Consider the following 5,000-nt stretch of genomic DNA (forward strand, 5'->3'; position numbering starts at 1 on the left):
TTCAGTCTCCCACTGTCTCTTTCAAGACAGTAGCATTTGCGGGACTGAGGCGTCTGACGGCCCCTGTTCCACTATTTTTTTTTGTGTCCAACGGCCTCACAGCCGATGGGCGTCGTACGGCTCCACACCGGAGCGGACAGGCACTCGGGCGAACGTCATTCAAAACCGGCGCCAGGCGCCAGGTACCGCAGGCCAGCCGCTCCAGAGCTTCAGCGCTCGTACCACACAACAACAACACTTCCGCTAGTTTTGAGAGGCACGCGTGGTTCCGCACGCGGCGCACGGCCACTGCCGTACAGGTAGCGTGTTGCGCGACACGACACGACACGCACATCGAAAGACATGCAGTCTAGTCGGTAATGATCCTTCCGCAGGTTCACCTACGGAAACCTTGTTACGACTTTTACTTCCTCTAAATGATCAAGTTTGGTCATCTTTCCGGTAGCATCGGCAACGACAGAGTCGATGCCGCGTACCAGTCCGAAGACCTCACTAAATCATTCAATCGGTAGTAGCGACGGGCGGTGTGTACAAAGGGCAGGGACGTAATCAACGCGAGCTTATGACTCGCGCTTACTGGGAATTCCTCGTTCATGGGGAACAATTGCAAGCCCCAATCCCTAGCACGAAGGAGGTTCAGCGGGTTACCCCGACCTTTCGGCCTAGGAAGACACGCTGATTCCTTCAGTGTAGCGCGCGTGCGGCCCAGAACATCTAAGGGCATCACAGACCTGTTATTGCTCAATCTCGTGCGGCTAGAAGCCGCCTGTCCCTCTAAGAAGAAAAGTAATCGCTGACAGCACGAAGGATGTCACGCGACTAGTTAGCAGGCTAGAGTCTCGTTCGTTATCGGAATTAACCAGACAAATCGCTCCACCAACTAAGAACGGCCATGCACCACCACCCACCGAATCAAGAAAGAGCTATCAATCTGTCAATCCTTCCGGTGTCCGGGCCTGGTGAGGTTTCCCGTGTTGAGTCAAATTAAGCCGCAGGCTCCACTCCTGGTGGTGCCCTTCCGTCAATTCCTTTAAGTTTCAGCTTTGCAACCATACTTCCCCCGGAACCCAAAAGCTTTGGTTTCCCGGAGGCTGCCCGCCGAGTCATCGGAGGAACTGCGGCGGATCGCTGGCTGGCATCGTTTATGGTTAGAACTAGGGCGGTATCTGATCGCCTTCGAACCTCTAACTTTCGTTCTTGATTAATGAAAACATACTTGGCAAATGCTTTCGCTTCTGTTCGTCTTGCGACGATCCAAGAATTTCACCTCTAACGTCGCAATACGAATGCCCCCGCCTGTCCCTATTAATCATTACCTCGGGTTCCGAAAACCAACAAAATAGAACCGAGGTCCTATTCCATTATTCCATGCACACAGTATTCAGGCGGGCTTGCCTGCTTTAAGCACTCTAATTTGTTCAAAGTAAACGTGCCGGCCCACCGAGACACTCAACAAAGAGCACCCTGGTAGGATTTAAACGGGGTCCGCCTCGGGACGCGAAAGCACCCCTTCGGCTCGCCCCACCGGCAGGACGTCCCACGATACATGCCAGTTAAACACCGACGGGCGGTGAACCAACAGCGTGGGACACAAATCCAACTACGAGCTTTTTAACCGCAACAACTTTAATATACGCTATTGGAGCTGGAATTACCGCGGCTGCTGGCACCAGACTTGCCCTCCAATAGATACTCGTTAAAGGATTTAAAGTGTACTCATTCCGATTACGGGGCCTCGGATGAGTCCCGTATCGTTATTTTTCGTCACTACCTCCCCGTGCCGGGAGTGGGTAATTTGCGCGCCTGCTGCCTTCCTTGGATGTGGTAGCCGTTTCTCAGGCTCCCTCTCCGGAATCGAACCCTGATTCCCCGTTACCCGTTACAACCATGGTAGGCGCAGAACCTACCATCGACAGTTGATAAGGCAGACATTTGAAAGATGCGTCGCCGGTACGAGGACCGTGCGATCAGCCCAAAGTTATTCAGAGTCACCAAGGCAAACGGACCAGACAAGCCAATCCGATTGGTTTTGATCTAATAAAAGCGTCCCTTCCATCTCTGGTCGGGACTCTGTTTGCATGTATTAGCTCTAGAATTACCACAGTTATCCAAGTAACGTGGGTACGATCTAAGGAACCATAACTGATTTAATGAGCCATTCGCGGTTTCACCTTAATGCGGCTTGTACTGAGACATGCATGGCTTAATCTTTGAGACAAGCATATGACTACTGGCAGGATCAACCAGGGAGCTGCGTCAACTAGAGCTGAGCAGCCGGCCGCCCGGGAGTGTGTCCCGGGGGCCCGCGCGAACACGCAAGCGTCCGCTCAATTATTCTGCAAACAGGAGGAGGCCGAGCTCCCCTGCACGATACACCTCGAAACCCTCTCAGGTCCCGGCGGCGCGCAGCGCCGTCCTAGGTACTTGGTCGGTTTCGAGAGAGGCGCAATCGCCCGGAGTTAGGCGAGTAGACGGTTTTAGTGCGAACACCCTTGCTCCCAACTGAGCTTGCCGCTGCCGACAGAGGCCCGGGAGCGTGCTGTCGTGGCATTGCCGGCGGGAGACAACACGCGCCACCTATGGTGACCGGCAGCTCCAACGCCAGCGCCACACAAGGGCAAAGCCCCACTTGGGTGCAGAAGCGAACTCTCCCAGCACAGCGCACGCGCCAACACGTCCGCACAACTGCGATACAAACCACCTGCGAGAACCGCTGGGGCGACCGAGCAGCAGACGGCGTCGCGGCGCCGAGTGCCAGGCGGCGGCGCATCCTCAACGCACACAGTCCTCAATCAGACCAGCACATTGCAGATGTCCACCGCGCTTCGCACCGGGCTTGGCTGAACCAACTTTGGCCGCCAGGCGCCGCGTGCAGGGTGCGCCGCAGCGTAGCTGCGCCGCCTGCCGAGCCCGTCGGCTGGCGCTCCTGCCACTCGGCGCCCCCCACCAGCCGCCTGTTGCGCGTGCGCCCACGCAGCGCGCGGCCAACACGCCGGGCGGCCCCCCTTCACCGGCCGGGAACAGTCCCACCAAGCCACCGCCGCGTATCGCTTCATACCCACATGGGCCTAGTCACGTGTGTGGATGTGGCGGGTACCGCTGAAACAACCGGTTAATAGCTGTACCGATCGTCGCCATCACAGATTCACCTCCAGCGTGAACAACCGCTCAACAACGGATTTCCAGTTCATTTGCGTATCTTGGGCAGTAAACGTAGATGTCCACCTACATTTGCGAATTCAACAATTCTTGCATGCCAGGATGTCATGTGTCACGACACGCTACATCAGACCACATACACACTGCGACATGTGCAGAAGAGAACACGTGGAAGGTGGCCCGCGCACGTATGCGATGTCCCTTCCGCGATCCACTGTCAACCGGCATCTGCGGCATGTCCCAGATATGGAACGCGGTCCACCAGGGTAGCACTTTGTGTGAGGCAATACGACAAAGTCGGAATACACGCGTCACTACATCACACGGCTCACGCTGACCTGACCTGACTCACCGCACCACCACCCCCAGCGACCCAGGGTGACATACAATGCGTTCGTACGTTCCTCCCACACGCCTCTACGGCGTACCACAGTGCAACCTAGCTGTTATTGGGAGACGAGACAAGTAGCATCGAGCACAACATATGGAAATTGAGATTCGACACCGTTGGGCACAGCCAGCGTACGGTCACACGTATCACACTACTTCACTCTGTACGTAACTACCGATGATCGGTACAGCGTGTGGGTTACGCGTACGACATCAGCGGACAATGGACACAGACCATACCACGACGTACACTGAGGGCGTCGACATCTGAACGCAACTGAACAGCTGCGAGGCTCATTTAACACTCAAACGCCAGACCGACCAGCTTGAGAGGACGGAGACACAAAGAGAGGGGCAGAGGGGGGGGGGGGCGATATAGTCCTATTGCAGTACAATTGACAGTGGATAGCGGGAATATGTGGAAAGTAAGCAACACTCGCAAGACATCTACATGAGGATAACAACGACACCAGAGATTCCGAGCAGTGAACTATGTTAGGCAAAGGGACAACGTGGGTTAGGTTAAGGGACAACGTGGGTTAGGTTAAGGGACAACGTGGGTTAGGTTAAGGGACAACGTGGGTTAGGTTAAGGGACAACGTGGGTTAGGTTAAGGGACAACGTGGGTTAGGTTAAGGGACAACGTGGGTTAGGTTAAGGGACAACGTGGGTTAGGTTAAGGGACAACGTGGGTTAGGTTAAGGGACAACGTGGGTTAGGTTAAGGGACAACGTGGGTTAGGTTAAGGGACAACGTGGGTTAGGTTAAGGGACAACGTGGGTTAGGTTAAGGGACAACGTGGGTTAGGTTAAGGGACAACGTGGGTTAGGTTAAGGGACAACGTGGGTTAGGTTAAGGGACAACGTGGGTTAGGTTAAGGGACAACGTGGGTTAGGTTAAGGGACAACGTGGGTTAGGTTAAGGGACAACGTGGGTTAGGTTAAGGGACAAATTGAGTTAGGTTAAGGGACAAATTGAGTTAGGTTAAGGGACAAATTGAGTTAGGTTAAGGGACAAATTGAGTTAGGTTAAGGGACAAATTGAGTTAGGTTAAGGGACAAATTGAGTTAGGTTAAGGGACAACGTGGGTTAGGTTAAGGGACAAATTGAGTTAGGTTAAGGGACAAATTGAGTTAGGTTAAGGGACAAATTGAGTTAGGTTAAGGGACAAATTGAGTTAGGTTAAGGGACAAATTGAGTTAGGTTAAGGGACAAATTGAGTTAGGTTAAGGGACAAATTGAGTTAGGTTAAGGGACAAATTGAGTTAGGTTAAGGGACAAATTGAGTTAGGTTAAGGGACAAATTGAGTTAGGTTAAGGGACAAATTGAGTTAGGTTAAGGGACAAATTGAGTTAGGTTAAGGGACAAATTGAGTTAGGTTAAGGGATAATCTGGTACAACCACAGTTAGGTTAAGCGATAATCTGGTACAGCCACAGTTAGGTTAAGCG

General features: G+C 53.3%; 1 non-coding gene across 1 annotated transcript; it reads right to left on the reverse strand.

Moving 5' to 3' along the window:
• Positions 1-357: 357 nt before the first annotated feature.
• Positions 358-2,250, reverse strand: LOC126326180 (small subunit ribosomal RNA). Its single transcript, XR_007560570.1, has one exon. It is a non-coding gene; the product is annotated as a small subunit ribosomal RNA (ribosomal RNA).
• Between the last annotated feature and the right edge of the window lie 2,750 nt (positions 2,251-5,000).

This window comes from Schistocerca gregaria, unplaced genomic scaffold, assembly GCF_023897955.1.
Source record: "Schistocerca gregaria isolate iqSchGreg1 unplaced genomic scaffold, iqSchGreg1.2 ptg000977l, whole genome shotgun sequence".
NCBI classification, from domain to species: domain Eukaryota; kingdom Metazoa; phylum Arthropoda; class Insecta; order Orthoptera; family Acrididae; genus Schistocerca; species Schistocerca gregaria.